General features: G+C 38.0%; 1 pseudogene; it reads left to right on the top strand.

The window, feature by feature from the left end:
- The window catches only part of LOC120243667, a 68,060-nt pseudogene extending 46,686 nt beyond the window's left edge, over positions 1 to 21,374 (top strand).
- The last annotated feature ends 974 nt before the right edge of the window (positions 21,375 to 22,348 follow it).

Here is a 22,348-nt window from a genome sequence, read left to right as displayed (position 1 = left end):
GAGGGAAGGGCAGAGAGTGAGTAGGAGAGAGGATCTGAATCATGCTCCTTGCTGAGAGCAGAGAATGCGATGTGGGGCTTGAACTCAGGAACCTGCCAGATCATGACCTGAGCTGAAGTCTGATTCTCAACCAACTGAACTACTCAGGTGCCCCTTAAATAATAATTTTCAAATGGATGCTTCTTAAATAGATGCACTAGAAATGCTGAGTATCCTATCACATCAGATTTCAGTGGAGGCATTACTGTGGGAAACCAGGCAAGCTAGTTCAAGTACAAATACTTAAATGACAGAAAAACATGGGACCAGTGCCCAGAGTATCTGTAGGAGGAAGTCCACGAGATCTTCTGTACTTTGTCTCAAATTTGAGACCTTGGCACATAGTGCAGGTTTATTGTGATTACTATGGAATGAAGGATTGGGGAGGGGACAAAAATCCATTGAGCAATATCAGATTAAGAGCAATGGAAACTTACATTTTTGTCTTCCGTTAATATTTTCTAGAAAATTACAGGCCCTGTACCTTGAAGGGTCCTAGAGACTGGTTTGAGTGTAGTTTGTGGACAGGATAGTCTCTATCCTGCAGAGACTGGGGAGAAGAGTGATGTGAAAAGCGACATTAAGGATTGAAGCGGAGATTAAGAACTAAACAGTTGACCAGAAGCATTAATCCAAAAGGGCTGTGGAAAGGGTCATTAGCAGGATAAGGTGACTCGATAAACAGAGGAGGTGAGAGGAGAGCTAGCGGTTGGAGAATGGAGTGTTAGGCATTCTCTGGAGAATACTGGTAGGGAGGCTTGCAAAGTTTATATGAAGCTCACTGGTATTTTCCATATATGGGCTACCAACTCATAAAGGAAATTAAGTTGGTTCATATACCAGGTGTTAAGGTAACTCATAACAGCTTAATAGTTGGAATGTATATATCCCCTTCTAGACTTTGAGCTCCATGAGAAACAAAACTGTAGGGTTCACTACTAAATATCCATAAAAGACGTATGGCTTGGCAATTAGGAGATACTCAAAAAATGTTTGTTGCAGGACAGAATTATAAAACCTATGTTTTCTCATTTAGTAATGGCTACTTATAGTAATGGAAAGGTGGCATTATCCCTATGTTCTGGATAAGGACGTAAGCCTGAAACTTTTAAATAACGTGTACATTCTACAGCTCATTTATCTGCTTAATAAGTGGCAGTGCTGTCATTTGAACACAGCTCTGCTTTATGTCAAAGCCCATTGGGCAGCACTATCTCCTTATCAAGCAAACATTTAAAGAATATACACAGGGCACCAATCACAGCAAAACGTATGAGAGATGCTAAAGATTCAAAGATACATAAAAATCACAAAAGATGACAGCACAAATACTTAACTCTCCTGAAGGAGGATCAGAAGCTTTTGATGACAGGTAGCAAGGGTGACAATAGAAGAATCTGAGGAGTTCAATAGCCCATATGGACATGGGATGCGTGGCAGACAAAATTCTGGCCCCCATGACCTTCCCCTTCTTTTCTCTCCCATATATATATATATATAATGTTACATGCCCAAACGGATTTTGTAGATACAATTAAGGTTCTTATGAGTGACTTTGAAACAGGTGATCATCCTGGGTCATCTAGCTGGGTCCAGTATAATTATGAGCCTGATTTTTGGTCTCCATTTTGTTTATTGTATCTTTTTTCTTTGATTGCATTTGCTATATAATCATCTTTTGCTAATTCTCTATTTTCTATCACATGTATTTGTCTTTAATTGTATTTTACTACTTATTCTTTTCAGATTTACTGATTTTTTTCAAGCTTAATTACTTAAACAATTCATTTTTCAATGTATTCTTTATTTTTGATAGAAAGTGTGAAAGCACAAGTGGGATGTGGGGATGAGCACTGGCTGTTATATGGAAACCAACTTGACAATAAACTATTAAGAAGAAAAAGAGAGAAAGCACAAGTGGGAGAGGGGCAGACAAAGAAAGAGAATCCTAAGCAGGCTCCACACCCAGTGTGGAGCACAATCTCACGCATGAGATCATGACCTGAGCTGAAATCAAGAGTTGGATGCTTAACCAACTAAGCCACCCAGGCACCCCTATTTTCCCACATTTTAATAAGCATACTCAAATTTATAAGTTCCTCTGTAAGTTGTGCTTTAGATGTATTCCACAATTTTGGCCGATAACACTTCCATTGTTCTTAAGCTCAAAGGAACTCATTGTTTCCAGTAGAATTTATTTAACATTTGGCTTATTTAGTGTGTTTTCCTCAAGACATATACAGATTTTTATCATTCCTTTATTCTAAAACTTTTGTTTTAGTTAGGTATTGCCATATAAAAATATACAGAGTAGGAATGGCTCGTCTTTGCTCCACATCAGGGGCCTCAGACTGGAAGAATTTAATGACTGATACAGCAATCAGCTGACGGTGTCTTTACCCATATGTCTGGCACCCAGGCTGCAGAAGCTGGGCTTCTCTGGGACAGATTATAGTAACTACACATGGACTCCCCTTTTGGCTTACATTTTCTACAACATGACATCTGGGTTCCAAGAGGCGCATCCATGCAGCAAGTATTCTAAGAGACCTAGATGGAATCTGCTTGACTTTTTTATGATCTAGTCTTAGAAGGCACATAGAGGGATATTCTAATGGTACCCTAATGGTTTAAGTCATTCCAAGCTAGCCTAGATGCAAGAGGAGAGGAAATGGATTTCAGTTCTTGAAATGAAGGAATCTCTAATAATCTGTGGCTATATTTAAAAACTCCATCAACTGCACCATGTGCAAAGAATATGTTTCTTTGTAATATTAAATCTTGTAATTTTGATTTGTATTTTGTTTTAAGAATATCTCTGGTCCTGCACCCTTCTGACTCTACCCAGGCACACACACTCCTGTCCATTGGAGGTTTAAATATATCTTTTAAAAGCAGGATATTGTTGGAATTATTATTTATTTAATATTGGAGACGCTATATTTTGATTGTCCCTCATTATTACGGTAGACACAGATCCGTGTGTCTAGGCTCGAACACTTTTAGTTGTGATGTTATTTACTTCATTGCTTTTTCCACATGTATTCTTGTTTTCTTTTTTGTGTGTGGGTTCTGTCTTCTAAAGGTCCCGAGTGCTCTGAGACTTGTGCAGGAACGATGGGTAGAAATCTAGGTTTGTAAGTGCGATTGGGAGGTAGATACTTTCCATTTCTAGGCTTGACTTGGCCTATCTTGGTCACATGTCTGCCTTGGGGCTCTCCAGCACAATGTAGAAAGAAATTAATGGGACCCCTGCCTTGGGTCCTTCACCTGCTCCAGTTTCAATTAGTCATTCTCCCACCCCTCCCCCGCTGCTGGAACCAAACACATTTTATGTCTCTGGAAGAATTTCTCACACATTTATTTCAGGTATGGAATATAGGAATGCATTCTGTCAATATCTTGACTTTTCTTTTGTTTCTTCTTTGGGTGGGTTTGGAGAGGGAGCCCAGGCTAGTTTGACATCTTGTATCAAAATCCTGTTTCACAACAGTAAGTCAATCTGGTCTTTGAAAGCATTTCTAAATGCAATGGTATATTTTGCACTTGCTCTTTAACTTAGAAAATCTAGTCACTATAAATGAGGGCAAATCGCTCTTACGCATAGGACTTTATAGATTTTACAGTCTCCTACTCATTATCTCAGTGCTCAGACCACTATGACATAGTTATAAATGAGTACATTGAGAAGCTAAGGGACTTACCTATAAATGAAGCAAACATAGTTGGAGAAACAACTATAGTAAGAAACCTAGTCGGAGCTCAAATTCAGATCCTCTGATTCCTCAAATTTCATTCTACTATACCATCTCAATGCTATGTTTCAGAACATTTCTCAAAGTCAAAAAAAAAAAAAAGAGCTAAAGATAGAGTGCTTGTTGAGTGAAGACATTTTAAAAATGAGAGTTTTAAAATATTTAAGTATAGCTATTGTGAATGAGAGAGAAGAGCAACTTAAAATGATGCATTGACTGTGTAGGTTTAGAAAACCAGTGACAAAATAAACATCTATCTGGTGTACATGTTTATTTTTTAAATTTATATCTTTTTATTTTTTGATACAATTTCAAAATTCTCCAAAATTACAGGTATAGTACTAGGAATTTCTTTACCAGATTCATCAATATTTTATTACATTTTCTCCATCCCTCTTTATTCTCTTTCTATATAATCTATATACATATAGAGGTATATACATATATATGCATGTATGTGTATATATATGCGTGTGTGCATGTATTTATATAAAATATACTTCCCCTACTCCCCTGCCCATTTAAGAGTTATGTCCCACATATTATGAGTCTTTACCCTAAAGACCTTAGAAGGTATATCCTAGAACAATAAACCACAGTAAAATTTAAAAAACCAGGAGATTTAATGCTTATACAATACTATTCTCTAATTTCTGAATCTGAAAACTATAACCCTCAGGTCAAATATGGACCATTACTGCTTGTTGTTGTGAATAAAGTTTTACTAGAACACAACTACGTTTTATCTGTTTTTGAGCTATGACAACACAGCCAAGTAGCTGCAGTAGAGACCATTTGACCCACAAGTCTAAAAATTTGTACTATTTGATCCTTTACCAAAAAAGTTTACTGGAGTGCCTGGCTGGCTCAGTTGGCTAAGATTCCAACTTCAGTCCAGGTCATGATCTCGCAGTTTGTGAGTCCGTGCCCTGCGTCAGACTCTGTGCTGTCAGCTTGGAGCCTGGAGCCCACTTCAGATTCTGTCTCTCTCTCTGCCCCTTCCCTGCTCATTCTCTGTCTGTCTCCCTCTCAAGAATAAAAAAACATTTAAAATTTTTTAAAAATAAATTTACTGATCCTTCATTTCAAAGTGTAAGTTCAAATTTGACCACGTCCAAATAGGAAACTTCATAATTATATTTCCTCAGAATCCACCTGAAATAACTCATTTCGTTAGTTGTCATGTTTCTGTAATCTCCTTTGATCTGCAACACTTCTGTATACTTTCTTTCTATTTAATGACATTGAAAGTTGTGAAGAGTTAAAGACCACTTATCTTACAGAATGTCTCTTTTTTTTTTTCATTGTATATTCAGTTTGTTTATTTGTTTATTTATTTTAATTCAAGTTAGTTAACGCATAGTGTATCTTGGCTTTAGGAGTAGAACCCAGTGATTCATCTCTTACATGTGACACCCCGTGCTCATAGGATGTCTCTTGATATGGGTTGATCTGTATTTACTTCTGTTAGATTCAAGTTAAACATCTGAGGGGCATGGAGGAGGGCAATTGTGGGGACGAGCACTGGGTGTTATATGGAAACCAACTTGACAATAAACTATCAAAAAATTTTTAAACTGTAAATGTGATCCTAAAAAACATATTTTTTATAGAAATAACACCAAAACAATGCAGTGTTCTTCTCAGTGTATCCTTTCAGTAGACATATGATGTCTGTTTCTCCCTCTGTTGGTGATAATCATTGTAATCACTTAGTTGGTGTTTGCTAAGTTCTTCCAATGTGAAGTTACTATTTTGCCTTTGATTTCAACATATAATTTGGCGGTTGATATGTAAGACTATATAAATACCCGTTCTAAATAAATTATCCCTATAATGGTTAAAAAATCATGCTTTTTCTAAAGTATTGTGTGCATATTTTATCTTCGTAGGATGTTGATGGCTAGGCATATGTGCCTAAAGTACAGAAGAATTTTTTAAGGCCAGCACTCAGTAGAAGCCAGGATTCATATAGAATGCTGAGCCTTATCTTCAGTGCCTTTTTGAGTGTGAATAATGGATGTTGTATTGAAAACAGGGAACCTTGTTTGGCTGACAGAATATTTATGGAGTAAAGTACCACAGAAGTGCTCAGAATAAGTTCTGAATAATATTCCCTCGGAAAATGCAGTATAAAAATTCAAATGCAATACTATAAGATGAATAGGAGACTTCCATCAGTTCAAAATGTTTCAATATGAGGCATGCCCGTCTACATGCCAGAAAGAATTAGACCACACATACAGGTTTGGGTAACACTGATTTGCAGCAGCTGTCTGTGGCCAAATATATGATTTACCATGTGGAGCTGTGAGAGGCGAGTCCATTGGGCTGAGTTGAGACAGTCTCCATGCCCTTGGTTACGGGCAATCACTTAGACTGCCACCTTTCAAAACTAATTTTTGAAGTAGTAGGAGCTGACATACTAAATGATTTGACCCAAGATAAAGTCAAAAGGAAGGTCACATCATGGTCCTCAAAGTCAGATTTTGTTCAGGAAGTAATTGGAAGAAGGATGATCAAGGAAACAAGAATGAGAACATTTTCTTCCAAGTGTTATTGACTTAGCATTGATTGATGTTTTAGTTCTGTCCACTCTCTGATATTAAAAAAAGAAGATGAGCTGAAAGACTAATTTTGAGTACACTCACTTTCAATTTCAGTTCAATATTGGCTTAGAATAAAACAAATAGTGAAATTATAACAGTAAAGACAAGGGTGGCAGATATTTTTCTAGATGGTACCAGAGGGATTTCCTGATTCAGAACAAAGGGAGCAGCAGAAAAGAAATTTCAAAACATATTTTAGTGGCTGGAGGGTTAATCTCCAGTTTTCCCCATTAAGATAATTAGATTAAACATCACAAATAGCCTTGTAAATACTGTTTTTTTAAATTACATCTAAGTTAGCATATATTGTAAATACTGTTTTTTAGGCAACATCATGTGCAGTTTTAAGAACATTTATTTTTATAACGTGCAGAAGGTAGAATTTTTGGATAAAATAATGGTAGAGCAAAGTGTTCTCAGCTGTAGTATCCTAAGAAAGTGCTGAATAGTCACATTCTCTGTGTGGTGTACAAATACAAGCTCCCTAAGAGAATAAGGATTAAGTGAAAAGAGTGAATTATACCAGTGTTGAACCTCCCCATATCTTGGCACACACAGGTAAAGATAAGTGTTAATGTTTGCTGAGTTATGAATATTTAACTGAATTGCATGTGAACTGATTTCAAATTTGTGTATTCCACTGTAGATTCTTTTCCATTTGCAAAAGAAAAAGGTTTTAGATGCCATTGGTCACAAAAATCTTCATTTGGCTTCTTTAGAAAGTGGCTACATTTTGAAAGGTATAGTGCCTATGTAAATTGGGATCATGAGTTTCCTCATTATCCAAGATGGAGATTTGATAGGAAGTTAATTTCAAAAGGTAAAATGTCCAAATCATTTTAAGACTGAAAATATCTTCTCACTTCCAATCATAGACATGTTGCTTTTGAAAATTCAATTATGTATTCACTTAAAATATTTAGGAGAGTCTATGGAACAGAAATTTTTCTAGAAGCTGGGTAAAGCCACCTAAAGACAATAGTGTATGTATTAGGGGCATTCAGGAAAGGTTTCAGGGTTTATAGTATGAAGTGAGAAGTGAAGAGAAATGAAATTTTTAAAAGTAGTTTAACAATTCAGTGTTTTGTATTCCATTTAAGATTACCACAAAACAATTACTTACGATCATACTTTAAAAGAAAGTCTTTTAGTTTCCAAATAACCGATATTGATAGTTTATGAGACTCAAGGGTATTGCATATTGCTATTTATCTTGATTTGTACCAGAATGACATAATTAGGCATCAAGTCCCAGTCAGTCTTCCATGGGACCGAGGCAAACACAAGAAATGCTATAGAATACTTTAAAAATTATGATGGTTTGAGGACAGGATCTGCAAACAGATTGCCTGAATTCTAATCCTGGATCTGTTGTCTTGTGTAGTTTTAGGTAAATGGGAGAAAATGGAATACCTCCGCAAAGTATCCTACTCAATAAGGTTTGGGGAGGATTAAACAAATGTATGTAAAATATTTGTAAAAAGTCACATAATAAGCACTTAACAAATATTAGTAGTATTATTAAATGCAGACACACTGTGCATATGAGAAAATCCATAGTCCAAAAACATTTCATCACTAAAGAAGAATGAATGAAAATGAATGAACTGAAAATGCGATTCAAAAAGTTAAAAATACAAACAAAAGGAACCATGAGAAATGAATTATTAAATTCAGCAACATGAATTATTACGTTGAAAATGGAGATTAAAATTCATCCAAACACTGGCACATCAAAAAGAATAAAAATAGACAACTTGGTAAAATCTAACTATGAATCAGTGAAAACACAAGATATACTGTCAGAAATTTGAAAGGAAGTAAACAAAAAATTCACCATTATTAAAAATAATTTTATCAATCATCACAGTCTTGTCATTTGCCTCCTTCTTCTGGAGACTAAAACCAAGTCATGTTGAACACTGTCTCCTTGTATTTCTCTGAGGGAATGACCAAGTGATCAGCCGGCTGATGCCCTGGGAATAGTGAATAAGATGGCAAACAGGTGAGAAAGTAGGGAGCAAAGGGCAGGGGCTGTGAAGTTGTTGCTGTCCTTAGGAATGTGACTGCATTTGGAATAGAAACTTGGACTTGGACAGCTTGGCGAGTTTTTGCTTTCTCACTTATTCTTATGTACTTCTTCTGTGTCCTCCCTTAATTCTGAAAAAGTATTACTTTTCAGAATGCCAGCCTGACTTGGCTAGATGAAAGGAGTCAAAGGAATAGGGTTCGGACAGAGACATGGAGGGGGCAGTGTCATGCTTCTGAAACTGAAAGGATAGTTTTTTGGGGTTTTTTTTTCAGATTTTATTTTTAAGTAATCTCTACACCCTCCCTGCGTGGGGCTCAGACCTGCAACCCCACGGTCAAGAGTCACACACTCCACTGACTGAGCTGTCCAGACACCCCTAGAAATGATGGCAGTTTTATTTTTTTAATTAATTAATTTCTTTTTGAGAGAGAGACAGGCAGTGTGAGAAGGGGAGGGTCAGAGAGAGAGGGAGACACAGAATCTGAAGCAGGCTCCAGGCTCTGAGCTGTCAGCACAGAGCCCGACGCGGGGCTCGAGCCCATGAATCATTCGGATGCTTAACCGACTGAGCCACCCAGGTGCCCCTTAAAGAATTCTAAGAGTTTTGGTGGAATTCAAAGGGCTGTGAAGGATTCTGGTTCCTTTCAATTAGACAATTGTTTGGCAGTCATTTTTGTTGTTTCCATCACCCAGAAGAGTCCTTGCCACAAGTTAAGTGCTGAGTACATGTTTGCTGAATGATTGAAGCCACTTTTATACAGGCAGACCAGGTGATTCTTCCATCTTAACCTGTTAATGGTTCTGCAGTGGAGAGAAGCTTATGGCAGAAATGGGAGAAAGACGTTCCCATGTCTTTTAGCAAGGTTTCTTTCTAGCAAGGTTTCCCTACTCAGTCCATTCAATATCCCTGCTCTCAGCACGCACTGGTCTTCTGTCTTTGGTGATATTTCCCAGGTGCACCTGTGTGAACAGAATCATCAGTAATTGCATAGAACTTTATTTACAGCATATATTCTGCCAGAGAAGGCTCTGGCTGTAGCAACTAGTGACCAGCACCATCCTCCTGGCATGATCCAGGCAGCATTAATTATAGCACCAATAGCTGGGTTATTAGTGTATCCACCAGTATTCAAAGCAGCAATTTCAAACCAAATGTGACATATAATGACTTTGCAGGATGCACTGATATTTCCACTGATAGCACACAATTATATGTGCATTCAGGCCTGTAACCTAGCCTACTCTCAGGATTACTAGGCATTATTTCCTGCCAAAAATTAAGACGCATAATTTCAGGTGATACAAATATGTGGGAAGCATCTCTCTCTGAGAGATGAGGTGGAATCTCTCTCCCACAGAAGACACATAAAAAGATAATCTACCTATCATGGGGAATATGGCTAGAAGCACTGAAGAATGTGCCCCTGAAGACCAACCTCATGGGGCCTACCTAAGATTGAGGTTGGACTAGAGTCAAGAACCCTCTGGCCATACTGCTAACTTATCAATGAATAACAAGCAACAACATTCACAACTGGCAAAATCATGGAGAGACAGACTCCCTGTATGGAGCAGATATACAGGGACAATGAAAAGCTGAGAACAGAGCATAATCATTGAGTAAAATTCTTCAGCAACCCCAAGTGCTCAATCTTAGTACAGAGTAATGTGGAGAAAAAGGAACTCTTGAGCACTGTTGGTGGAAATGTAAATTGGTACAGCCACTGAGGGGAAGAGTGTGGAGGTGACTCAAAAATTAAAAATAGAACTGCAATATGATCCAGCAGTTCCACATCTGGGTATTTATTTTAAAAATTAAAACACTAATTTGAAAAGATATATGCACCCCTATGTCCATGAAGCATTATTTAAAATAACAAACATGGAAGCAACCAAAGTGTCTGTTGATAGATGAATGGATGAAGAAGGTGTGGTATATGTATGCAATGGAATATTATTCAGGCATAAAAAGGAAGAGATCCTGCCATTTGCAACAACATAAATGGATCCAGAAGGTATAATGCTAAATGAAATAAGTCAGAAAAAAGACAAATGCCATATTATTTCACTCGTGAGGAATTTAAAAAACAGAATAAAAAAAAAGACAGATTCTTAACTATAGAGAACACACTGGTGGTTGCCAGAGGGGAGTTGGGGTGGGGTAGGTGAAATAGATGAAGGGGATTAAGATGAAGGCCCCTGACTAATGTATAGAGTTGTTGAATCACTATATTGTACACCTGAGACTAACATAACACCGTATGTTAACTATACTGGAATTAAACCTTTTAAAAATTAAAAATAGAATTACTGTATGGTCCAGCAATTCTTTTGAATAAATGCACAAAAGAATTATAAACAGTGTTGAAGACATATTTGTATTCCCATGTGTTTTTTTGTTTTTTCTTTCATAGTTTATTATCAAGTTGGTTTCCATATAACACCCAGTGCTCATCCCAGTAAGTGCCTTCCTCTATGCCCATCACCCCCTTCCCCTCTCCCCCACCCCCATCAGCCCTCAGTTTGTTCTCAGCATTCAAGAGTCTCTCATGGTTTGCCTCCCTCCCTCTCCCCCACTATTTCCCCCCTTCTTCTCCCCCATGGTTCTCCATTTAGTTTCTCCTAATCTACCTATAAGTGAAAACATATGGTATCTGTCTGTATACCCATGTTTATACCAGCATTATTCACAGTAGGCAAATTGTGGGAGTAACCCAAGTCTCCATTGATAGATAAATCGATAAATAAGCTGTGGTACATACATGCAGTGGTTGTCATTCAGCCTTTAAAATGGTAGGAAATTCTGACACATTCTATAGCATTATGAAACTTGAGGGCATTATGCTAAGTAAAATAAGCCAGTCAGGAAAAGACAAATGCTGTATGAATCCGTTTATACGCGTACCTAGAGTTGTTAAACTCATAGAGACAGAATGGGGAATGGTGTTTATCAGACACTGTGGGAAGGGAGTTGAGGAGTTATTGTTCAATGGGTATAGAGTTTCATTCCTGCAACATGGAAAGTTTTGAGGTTGCTTACATAAATGTGCTTAATATTACTGAAATGTGCACTTAAAATGGTTAAGATGGCAAAATTTATGTCAAGTGTATTTTACCACAAAAATAAAAAGCAGGAATGACTATATTAATATCAGATAGAGTAGACATCAGAGCAAAGAAAATTATGAAAGGCAAAGAGGGATATTACACGATTATAAAATTATTAATCTATCACAAAGATATATCTACTCTGAATGGATATCAACCAAACAGAGCTTCCAAAGACACAAAACAAAAACCGATAGTTGAAAGGAAACATAGACCAAGCCACCGTTACCATTGGACTTCACACGCCCAACACTCAGCAACTGATAAAACTACCAAAGTAAGAATAGAATGACTAAACAAAACAATAACCAACAGGATCTTGTTTATGTAAATATAGAACATTGCACTTAACAATAGTACAGTACACACTTGTTTCATGTGCCTACAGGACATGTACCAAGATAGACTATGTGCTGGGCCATAAAACAAACCTCAACAAATTTAAAAGATAGCCTACAGAATGTATTCTCTGAGCATAGTGGAATCAAACTAGAAATCTGTAAATCTGGGGATGCCTGGGTGGCTCAGTTGGTTAAGCATCCAGCTTTGGCTTAGGTCATGATCTCACAGTTTGTGGGTTCGAGCCCCACATTGGGCTCTGTGCTGACAGCTCAGAGCCTGGAACTTATTTCAGATTCTGTTCTTCCTCTCTCTCTCTCTGCCCCTCTCCCACTCATGCACTCGCTCTCACTTGCTTACTCTCTCTCTCAAGAGTAAACATTAAAAAACATTCAGAAATCCGTAAACTTGAAAGACAACAGGAAAATTTCTAAACAATTAGAAATTAAACAGCACACTTGCAAATAATACATGGGTCAAAGAAGACTCAAAGGAAGTTTTAAAAAAATGAACCAAATGAAAATGAAAACAAGACAAATCAAAACCTATGGAATGTAGCTACAGCAGCAGTGAAAGGGAATTTTTTAAAAACTACAAAATCTGTAAGTCTTTTCTTTAAAGCTTGCTTATTTATTTATTTTAAGAGAGAGCACACAAGTGGGGAAGGGGCAGACAGAAGGGGAGACAGAATCGCAAGCAGGCTCTGTGCTGTCAGTGCAGAGCCGACAGGGCACTCAAACTTAGGAACTGTGAGATCATGACCTGAGCCTAGATCCTGAATCAGACACTTAACCAACTGAACCACCTAGGAACCCCTGAAATAGAAAATTCTAGCATTAAATGGTAACATTAGAAATAAGGAAAGATCTCAAGTTAGAGAACCTAAGTTTTTACCTAAAAGATACAGGAAAAGAGAAAAACCCAAAGTGAGCAGAAGGAGGTAAGTAATGATAAGAGCAGAAATCAATGAAATTAAAATAATACAATAAAGAAAATCAGTGGGGAAAGAGCCATTTCTTAAATTAATAAAATTGATAAGCCTCTAGCAATACTGGCAAAGATAAAATTAGAGACGACAAGGACCGATATCAGGGATTAAATAGCAATACCACTGCAAATCCTGTAATTTCTAAATGAATAATAAGGAAATAGTGTTAATGACTGCTTGTAAATTTGAAAACTTAGAAGAAATGGATCAATTCCTTGAGAAACCACAAATTACCACCACCCCCAAAGTTATATAGGCAATATACTTAATCTTATAATTGATAAGGAAATTGAATATGTAGCTTAAGGAAGTCCTGAAGGAAAAAATATCCAGGCCCATGTGATTTCACTGGAAAATCCTATCAACGTTGAAACAGCCAATTTACTGATTTCAATGCCTTTTATTTCTTGTTGTCTTGATTGCTGAGGCCAGGACTTTCTGTTCTATGTTAAATAGTAATGTTGAGAGTGGACATCCTTGTCTTTTTCCGGCCTTAGGGGAAAGGCTCTCAGTTTTACCCCATTGAGGATGATATTAGCTGTGGGTCTTTCATAAATGACCTTTATAATGTTGAGGTATGTTTCATCTATCCTACTTTGTTGAGAGTTTTTATCAAGAATGGATACTGTATTTTGTCAAATGCTTTTTCTGCATCCATTGAGAGGATCATAAGGTTCTTATCCTTTCTTTTATTAAAATGTGGTGTGTCACCATTGGCAATGAAGAAGTCAAACTTGTATAATTTGCAGATGACATGATACTGTATGTAGAAAACCCAAAAGACTCCACCAAAAATTGCTAGAAGTGATACATGAATTCAGTAAAGTCACAGGACATAAAATTGATGTGCAGAAATCTGTTGCATTTCTATACACCAATAACAAAGCAGCAGAAAAAGAAATCAAGGAATCAACCCCATTTGCAACTGCACCAAAAACAAAAAGATACCAAGGAATGAACCTAACTAGAGAGGTAAAAGATCTATACTCTAAAAACCATAGAACACCTAAAAAATGAATTGAAGATGATACAAAGTAATGGAAAAATATTCCATGTTCAAGGATTGGAAGAACAACATTGTTAAAATGGCTATACTACCCAAAGCAATCTATATATTTAATGCAACTCCTATCAAAATACCTCAAGTATTTTTCACAGAGCTAAAACATTCTGTCCTGAAAATTTTATGGAACCACACAAGACCCTGAGTAACCAAAGCAATTCTGAAAAAGAAAAACTAGAGGAATCACGATTCCAGATTTCAAGCTATATTACTAAGTTGTAGTCTTCAAGACAGTATGGTACCAGCACAAAAAGAGACACATAGATCAATGGAGCAGAATAGAAAACCCAGAAGTGGACCCACAACCATATGGTCAACTGATCTTCAATAAAGCAGGAAAGAATATCCAATGGAAAAAAGACAGTCTCTTCAATAAATGTTAGGAAACTGGATGGTGACATGCAGACGAATGAAACAGGATCACTTTCTTACACTGTACACAAAAATAAATTCAAAATGGCTGAAAGACCTAAATGTGAGACAGGAAACGATCAAAATCCTAGAGGAGAACACAGGCAGCAACCTCTTTGACCTTGACCAGAGCAACTTTTTATTACACATGTCATTGAAGGGAAGGGAAACAAAAGCAAACATGAACTATTATTGGGACTTTGTCAAGATAAAAAACAAAAAACAAAAACAAAACTTAAGCACAGTGAAGGAAATAATCAACAAAACTAAAAGTCTATGGAATAGAAGATATTTGCAAATGATATACCTGATAAAGGGTTAGTATCAAAAATCTATACAGAACTTACCAAACTCAACACCCAAAAAACATAACCCAGTTAAGAAATGGGCAGAAGACACGAATAGACACTTTTCCAAAGAAGACATCCAGATGGCTAACAGGCACATGAAAAGATGCTCGACATCACTCATCATCAGGGAAATACAAATCGAAACCACATTGAGATGCCATCTCACACCTGTCAGAATGGCTAAAATTAACACAAGAAACAACCAGTGTTGGCGAGGAGGTAGAGAAAGGGGAACACTTTTGCACGGTTGTTGAGAATGCAAACTGGTGCAGCCACTCTGGAGAACAGTATGGAAGTTCCTCAAAAAAACAAAAATAAAATTACCCTATGATCCAGCAATTGCATTATTAGGTATTTACCTAAAGGATACAAAACTACAGATTCAAAAGTATACATGCACCCCAATGTTTATAGCATTATCAACAATAGCCAAACTATGCCCAGAGTCCAAATGTCCATCAGCTAATGAATGGATAAAGAAAATGTGGTGTATATATAAATGGAACTGTCCTCAGACACCAAAAAAAATTGCTATTTGCAATGATGTGGATGAAGCTAGAATATATTATGCTAAATAAAACAAGTCGATCAGAAAATCAAGTACCATATGATTTTACTCATATATGGAATTTAAGAACCAAAACAGATGAACATGTGGGGAAAGGGAGGAAGAGAAGAGAGGGAAACAAACCATGCGAGACTGTTAATGATAGAGAGTTAACTATGAGTTGATAGAGGGAGGTAGGCGATGGATGGGCTAGATGGGTGATGGGTACTAAGGAGGGTACTTGTGATGAGCACTGGATGTTGTATGTAACTGACAAATCACTAAATTCTACTCCTGAATTTAATACTGCACTGTGTGTAAACTAAAATTTAAATAAAAAAATAAGCCAATTTACAGTCTCTATGACAAAATCTAAGAGGATGGGGCATTTTTATCTCATTTTATGAATCCAGTATTAACCTGATAACAAAACCACAGAGTAGAATAAAGCGGAAAGAATCACCCTACTTGGTATTGAGACTTACTGTATAGCTACTATAATGAACTTAGTATAGTATTTGCTGAGGGATGGACGCATAGAAAAATGCAACAGAATAAAGAGCCCAGAAATAGACCCAAACCAATATTCCCATCTATTTTTGAAAAAGGTGTAAAGGTATTTCAATGGAGGAGGAATAGCCTTTTTAACAAATGGTTCTGGAGCAATTAGAGATCCATAGTAAAGCAACGAATCCTTGGCCTAAATTTCATACCTTATACAAAATAAATTTATTTATTTTTATAGGGCAAATTATTTTATTTTTTATATATATTTTTAAAATAGTTTATTGTCAAGTTGGTTTACATATAACCCAGTGCTCATCCTAACAAGTGTCCTCCCTCATGCACATCACCCCGTTTCCCCTCTCCCACACCTCCATCAGCCCTCAGTTTGTTCTCAGTATTCAAGAGTCTCTCATGGTTTGTGATCTGAAAGCGTGCATGGTATGATCTCAATTCTTCTATATTTGTTGAGGGCTGCGTTATGGCCCAGAATGAGATCTATCTTGAAGAATGTGCCATGTGCACTTGAGACGGAAGTAAATACCATGGCCTCAGGATGTAGAGTTCTAAATATATCTGTCAAATCCATCTGGCCCAATGTGTCATTCAAGTCCATTGTGTCTTTAGTGAGTTTCTATCTAGTTGATCTATCCATTGCTGTAAGTGGAGTATTAAACTCCCCTGCTAATACCACATTTTTATCCATAAGGTTGTTTCTGTTTGTGATTGTTTTATATATTTAGTTGCTGCCATATTCAGTGTGTAAACATTTATCATTGTTAGCTCTACGTAATGTATAGACCCTGTAATTAAAAATAATGCCCTTCTTCATCCCTTGTTACTGTCTTTACTGTAAAGTCCAGTTTGCCCGATATAAGTATAGCAACTCAGGTTTTCTTTTGAATTCCAGTAGCATGATATACATTTCTCTATCCCCTTACTTTCCATCTGAAGGTGTCTTCAGGTCTAAAATGAGTGTCTTGTAGACAGCAAATAGATAGATTTTGTTTTTTAATCCATTCTGCTACCCTATGTCTTTTGATTCGAGCATTCAGCCCATTTACATTCAGTGTTATTATTGAAAAATACGGGTTTAGAGTCATCCTGTCCTTTGTGGGATCTATGCTTGTGGTGGTGTCTCTGGTATCTTGCCTTCCATGCAACATTTCCCTCAGAGGGTCCCCTCAGGATTTCTTGTTGTGCTGGGTTAGTGGTGACAAATTCAATTTTTTTTTTTTAATTTGGAAAGACTTTTCTCTCTCCTTCTATTCTGAATGACAGGCCTGCTGGATAGAGAATTCTGGGCTACATATTTTTTCTGTTTGTCATATTGAAGATTTCCTGCCATTCCTTTCTGGCCTGCCAGGTTTCAGTAGAGGGGTCTGTCACCACTCTGATAGGTTTCCCTTTGTATGTTAGGGCCCTTTTCTCCCTAGCTGCTTTCAAAATTCTCTCTTTGTCCTTATATTTTGCCAGTTTCACTATGGTATGTCGTGCAGAAGATCGATTCAAGTTACTTCTCAGGGGAGTTCTCTGTGCCTCTTAAATTTCAATGTTTACTTCTCTCCCCAGATTGGGGAAGTTTTTTTGCTATAATTTGTTCCAGGACTACTTTAGCCCCTTTCCCTCTCTCTTTCTCTTCTGGGATTCCTATGATACGGATATTGTTGCGTTTGACAGTACCACTGAGCTCTCGAACTCTTCTTTCATGTTCCCGGATCAGTTTGTCTCTTTTTTTGTCAGCTTCCTCTTTTTCTATAATTGTGTCTTCTAAATCACTTACTCTCCTTTCTGCCTCTTCAATCTGTGCATTGGACGCCTCCATTTTATTATGTATCTCATTTATAACAATTTTTAATTCATCACAACTATTTTTAAACTCTGTAGTCTCTGTAGCAACAGTTTCTCTGATGTCTTCCATACTTTTTTCAAGCCCAGCAATTAATTTTTTGACTATTGTTCTGTCTTGAGCAGTTCTTTAGCTATCATTTCTTCCTGGATTTTCCTTGGAAGAGAGTTCTTCTGTTTCATCATTTTGGTTAGCTTTCTATCTCTTGTTAATTTTAAAAGGTTGTTATGCTCTCTGCCCCAGTGGATACTGCCACATTAACGAGGGCTCTTTGACTGTCTAGGGCCTGTCCGTTCAGGAAGTGTTCTTTGAATGGTGTCTCTTGGTTTCTCTTGTTGTTGAGACTGCTTATTTTATTTCCCTACTCCTAGTGGTATTTGGGACTCTCTCCACCCTGTGTACTTTGGCTTGTTTCTTGAGGTAGCCCTGGAAAAGAAAACAGACAGACAACCACACAGAGAATAAATGTACACAAATGCACTGACAAAACCAAGAAACACGCAAACCAAAAGGGAAAAAGAAAAAAAGGAAGGGACAAAAAATAAAGCAAAACAGAAAAGAAAAAGAGGAAGAAGACAAATAATAAAAACAAAACTTAATAAGAAATTAAAAAAAGAATTAAAGAAGAAAGAAAAAACCCAAAAGACAAAGGACAGTCTAAAGGCATAAAACCAGAACTCCCAGCTACAAATAAACAGCCAGGTGTATGCAGTGCTGATGGAAGAGCAGATACAAAGAGAGAAATGACAGGGTGGGGAGGAAGTGAAATAGGAAATGAAATGACCAGGCAGAGAGACTGAGACTTGCTTCAGAGGGAGAAATCATAGAATGTTTAGAGGCGAGGAGAAAGAAACGAAGATGTTACTCAGAGAAACTATATAGTGTGATTACTCCAGAGAAAGATAAAAAGGTAGTGGTGGAGATGTAGAGTGTACATCTAGAGAATGGATTACATGTGACTGTTTAAACAAACCAGTGACCACAGTGCCCTGACCAGCAGAGGGGATGGTTACACATGAGAAAAGAGAGAATATATGTGAATAGAAAGAATTATCTAGAATTAATCATGGCAGTGCATCCATGCTGGTCTTGTCCTGGGCTCAGGTAAAAAAAAAAAAAAAACAATAAAATAAATAAAGGCAGCTCTCTGGTGGGGATGGGCATGGTTTGGTGTAGGCAGGTCTCCCCTCCACTGTGTCTGCTGGCTGCTCCCCGAGGCCCCGCCTTGGTGGTTGTGGGGAGAAAAATGGCATCTCCCCAGTCCCTTCGGGAACCAAGCGTTGCAAATCACCCCTTTGGGTCCGATCTCCCTGTGCTGCCAGCGTAGCCAAGGTGGGCTGATTTCTCTGCGTCACGCCCAGCCTCCTTTCCAGGTCCCAGTCCATGTGCTTTATTGATACCGTCTGAAACACAGTCCCACAGGTCACTGCTTTCCTGCTGCGGGGAGGGGGGGCGGTGAAGTGGTGCAGCCTCAGATCCCCCAGGCTCAAGTGGCTGCACAACCTGGGATCCAATGCCTCCGTGCTGCCATGGGGGCGTCAGGCCCGGGGAAGGCAGCCTCAGGCCCATACTGTCAGCGAGGCCAGGGATGGTGCAGGGAGCACAGCAGAGCAGGTTTTCCTGGTGCCCTCTGGCACCAGGGGCACCTAGTTTAAAGTCAGCACCCCAGCTATATCTAAAAACACTCTCTTTCTAAGCCGAGGTTTTTCTCTTCTGCAGGGACAGTTCTATGAGCAGTTTCAGCTTCTCTTTCTTTTCCCCTCAACTCACTGCAGCTGCCCGCAAGCCGGGCTCCCTCCCCTCCCTCCGTGTCTCTGGTCCAGCCCGATTTTATCTCCCCCAGTTCGCACTCACACGCTTATGAGGTTGCCTTCCCAGTGTACCCTGTCTCTTTCTCTTCCCAAACTCCTGTGGCTCAGTGTCCTATGACTTCAGGCCTTCTCTGTTTGAGAGATGCGTGCAATGGAAATGCATGGAATTGCCTCTACCCCTACAAAATAAATTTAAAATGAATTACAGATCCAAATGTAGAACTATAACATTTTAGAGGAGATGTTCAGCATGGAAGGCCAGGTGGAAAGCTCTTAGACCTCACACCAAAAGCATGAACCATGAAAAGAAAAAAGTGATACATTGGACCTCATCAAAATTAACTTGTGCTCACTGAATAATGAAAGGCAGGCTACAGACTGGGAGAAAATGCAGATCACATAACTGATGAAAGACTTGTGTCTAAACTATGTAAAGAGCTCTTGGAATTCAACAGAATAAAAAAATCAAAAAAGGAGCTACAGGTATGGCTTACGATAAGCAGCTGCGATGGACCTGTATGACTCCTTTATTCCTAGGGCTGCCAGATTGTTGCTGAAAATGACATAGTGAGAAACTAAACTGAGGAGCTCCTAAAAAAAAAAGAAGAAAAGAAAAGAATACAAGAACTGGAAAGGGAGATCAATGCCTTAAATGGGAACAGGCCAACAACAACAAGAACTCAAACATTAGAGAATATTCTCCAGGAGCTGGAAAAGCCAACTGTGCATTTGATTTCAGTGCTAATGGCCAAAGCCACGTAGCCCTAAGGCTAGCCTATCTAGCCAAGGGATGCCTGTCAAGAAAACACAAACGATATTGTTGAAGAGAAACTGAGGCGCTAAGACTTGACCATGAGAAAGCAGACATTCAACTCTTGCTGATGTGGGTAACAGACAAGGGACTTAAGTGCTTTTAGACAATGAGTTTCTCTTAACTTTTGTTTTCACTTTCCAAGGATTCAGAAGATTTTAACTTAAAAGGAGTAAACAGTACTGCTAAAAACTCCATTATGCCCACAGTTTCCATCAGGTATTCCCTTCAGACCTTTATATACTGGCCTGGGCTTCTGTAGAACCCAGCTTCAGTGTGAGGTTCAGCTGTTCTGAGAAGACTTACTGCTATTTTTCCCCTTATGTTGATTGAGATATTACAGTCATGAATTCTGTGGCTCAGAGTATGTTTGCACATATGATTTCAGAAACTTGTGTAAAATGGATGAAGCTGATAGAATGATTAATTTTCAGTGGGCTTTTCTGTCTGCTCAAGGAGAGCTAGTTGGCCAGAGCTTGGATGAGGGGAAATGGCAAGAACCTTTCTGGTTATTTCAGTTTGCAGTGATTGGCCAGAGATTCCTTTATCGTTAAGTCTGTTGTATGATGGTTATCTTCTTTCTGACTGGCCAAAGAATGTAGAATTCCATGATTATTGATGAGCTGCTGAACATGGCTGAAAAAATCCCCAGAAGCCTCAACACAGAATGGATGTAGAGCTTTCTCTAGTCTTATATGATTCGAAGTTTGAAAATATCAAGTGGGAAGGTCAGGGGTTCAGTGTCACTCACAAATAGCAATATAGGCTAGTACTGCTAAAACTCACATGTGGTACTGTATTCTGCAAGGACTGGACTCTGTTGCAGTACCCAAAAGGATATCTGCAGAACCAAAGCTGGATGGAGTGATAGAATGGAGAAATATTAGGCCCTCCGTCATAAAGCAGACCAGGGCCTTTGTAATCAGAGTGAAAATGCACACATAATAAGTCCTGAATAGATCGTCATACATGTCAAGGATGGGAATCCCAATCCAGCATCTTAGAATTTATGATGCATTGTGCACCCACATTTATTTCATGGGGAAAAAAACAAGAGCCAAAAGGAATTGTAATAATACACTAGGGGAAGAAAATACTATCTTGGACAAGCCAACAAAGAGGCTCTGTGTGGATACAGAAATTAAAAGCAGCCTTTAACCATAGAGAACTTTTCAGGATCTAGGAGGCAACAACCAGCTAGTGGTAGGTGGATAGAAAGGAAATATAAACAAAATATTTACTGTAAGAAGTCCTAGAAACTCAGATGATCAGCTCTATGGAAGAAAAAAGGATGTAAAGTCCTAATAAGGATGTTCTTGTTGCTTAAATGAGAAAGAGTTCAAGCACTTTCTTATTGTTGTCCAAAAGGATTTAAGTAGAAGAAGCAAAGAGCAATTGTAAAATGGAGATACGTTTACGTAAACCTGGAAATGTGTGACTTGTGTTCGAATTCATTAAAGCTTGATCATGCAAGTATCAAAAAGGGGGGGGGATGGGCTCCAGACATGAATAGAAATTTCAATGAAGAAGATATGCAGATGCCAAATGAACACATAAAAAGATGTTCAACATTAACCATTAGTGAAACGCAAATGAAAACTTCAATGAAGTCTTACCACACAGGCACCGGAATGACTTAAAATTTTGTTTGTTTAATGATGACACCAAATGCTGGTGAGAATGTAGAGAAACTGTGTCATTCAGAGATTGCTGGTGAGAATATAAAAGGGTACAGCCACTCTGGGGGCGGGGGGGGGGGGCGGGAAGTATTGTAGTTGGTTACAAAACTAGGCTTGCCGTTCCCACATGACCCGCCATTTGCTCTTGGATACTTATCCCTGAAAAACGAAAACTTTAAGTTCACAGAAAAATCTATGCAGGAATTATTGTCAGCTTTATTTATAATACTCTAGACATCAGAACCAAATTGTCCTTCTGTAAATGAGTGGTTTGACAAGCTCTGGTGCATTTACACTATGGATATTACTCGTCAAAAAAAAAAAAAGATATATACAATGACTTGAAAGGATTTCAAGGGATTTGTGCTGAATGTAAAAGCCGATCACAAAAAGTTATATATTGAATGATTTCATTTATGTAACATACTTGTAATGACAAAATTTTGGAGATGA

Source organism: Hyaena hyaena, unplaced genomic scaffold, assembly GCF_003009895.1.
Source record: "Hyaena hyaena isolate Hyena2069 unplaced genomic scaffold, ASM300989v1 scaffold_351, whole genome shotgun sequence".
NCBI lineage: Eukaryota > Metazoa > Chordata > Mammalia > Carnivora > Hyaenidae > Hyaena > Hyaena hyaena.
Note: the sequence above shows the minus strand (reverse complement) of the source record. Positions and strands in the feature narration are given on the sequence as shown.